We start from the raw sequence: 2,052 nt of genomic DNA, 5'->3' as shown, positions 1-2,052 counted from the left end.
ATGTAAAATAACTAATAGTATAGTCCATCTTGCAGCTTGGGGACTTGAATGCTGTACAGTTTTCTTGATCAATGCCATGAACAATTATAGTACATTGAGTACATGTATCCTGCTAAATTTCAAGTGTGTCTTTTTCCCTCCCCTCCTCCCAATTTTTCTTTCCTTTCTTTACAGAAACAATTTTAAAAAGCAGCTATTTTGAATTCTGTCAATATGGTAAAAAAAACTTTAGAATGTAACACTTAGAAGTTGCTGGGCTTTTTCTGAAATGTGCTGAAAACCAAATAATTATAAATCTGCCTCTGCAGTAAGTCCTTTTTGTATATTCTAGAACAGGAAAATTAAGTCCTCAGCTACAAAAGTTCATACTTGTCATCCTAAGGGGATGAAGGTATGTTAGGTCCTTTCTTTTATGGAATGTTGGAGGAAGGATAAAGTTATCACTTGTAATAGCTCCCCTGCTTGGAAATCAGTTTGATGAACTACAGACTGGTCTGGTTAGGTTAGTCCTAAAACACACAGGGAAGGGGTTTCAGCCAGAGACAGAGACTATAAACTGTAACTCAAGTCTCAGATTTAACATATCTGTGTGTCCTGGGAAAAGGGGTACACTTGAAATTTGATGCTTACAGGAGAATGTGCTTTGAGAGCATGACATATTTGATATGATAGCATAGAATAAGAGAGAACTTTCTATCTCGTAAATAAGCTCTATGTGTATTCTCTCATCCAAGACAAGCACCTCTTACAAGATCCAATGTCAGATCAATACGGGAAATAATTTGCCTGAGAAATCTTCAGAAAAGTTATTTCCCATCTACTGGGATAAATATGGACTCATGAGATTGCAGAGGGAAGAGAATTAATTCAGTTACTTGAAAGATCTGGAAACCCAAGGTTTTCTCTGTGAATTTGACAGCATTTTTATTTGCCTGCTGACAGGAGGAAAGTTATTCTCCAATTTGGAAAAAGTGCAAGAGTGTGATTACTTGGGACACAAATAAGCCAAGTATCATAAGATTCCATGGAAGAACAAAAAAGTCAACAAGGCAAACCAGCAAGGATGTTATAAGCACCTCATAATGTGCTGGGCACTGTGTTAAGCCCTGGGAATATAAATAAAAGCAAAAAGAAAAATAGTACCTGCCCTTGAGGAATTTACATTCTAATTGGGAAGACAGCACATAAAAAAAAATATCTGAAAGGGAAAGAAAGGAGGGGAGAAGGTACTATCTTGGAGGGATGGTAGGGAAAGAAGTCTGCAGCCAGGAGTGGAACCGAGAGGAGTGAAGGAATAAACATGGCTGCATTGAATACTTTCCTTAAAATGGAGGTTCTGAGAGGAACTGAGTTGTCAAAGGAAATCATCTTCCAAGGTGAGAAGGCTGCTATGGAATGGTAGAAGAAGTCTGGAGAATCCGTAGTATGCCCCAGAGAGAAACTTTTTAAAACAAATTTTTTTTCTCTTCTTTTTAAACTAAAACACATAGAAAATAAGAGATATTCTTCTGAAATTGCTAAGAAGGAGCAAGTAATGAGCCTGGAAGAGCCTGTTATGTGCCAATAACTGCTTAGTAAAAACATATTTTTATCAGCTTAAGGCTACCAGTTTTTTTCTCCTATAAACTGGGGGAAGATATATATAGACCTGATAGTTTATAAGCACATGCATATCAATGAACATATTTGTAATTTGTGTTTCAGAAGGCCTAACTTTAAGTGTTCCAAGTGAAGCCAATTAATTTGATGAATTCAAGCTAAAGCTAGTTTATTCAAAGCCAATAGAAAAGGTGACATCTATGAGAAGACCCAGCAATGTTTCCATATAGAAAGAACAAAATGAATGAAAGCTTTCAGTGTATGCTTTATTTTCTTGACATTTACTAGTAAACCAAGAGATTAGTGACATTTGTTTTAAATTCTTACATGGTGGAGTGAGTAGGCAGTGTTGAATCTCATGTTAGGAAGACCTAGGTTCAGATACTACCTCTGCTGCTTATTAGCTGTGGGACTCTGGGCTTCAGCTGTAAAATGAGGGGATCATAGATTCAG

This window comes from Petaurus breviceps, unplaced genomic scaffold (assembly GCF_028583685.1).
Source record: "Petaurus breviceps papuanus isolate PSGF00001 unplaced genomic scaffold, PetGlider_PUasm1.0 98, whole genome shotgun sequence".
NCBI lineage: Eukaryota > Metazoa > Chordata > Mammalia > Diprotodontia > Petauridae > Petaurus > Petaurus breviceps.
Note: the sequence above shows the minus strand (reverse complement) of the source record.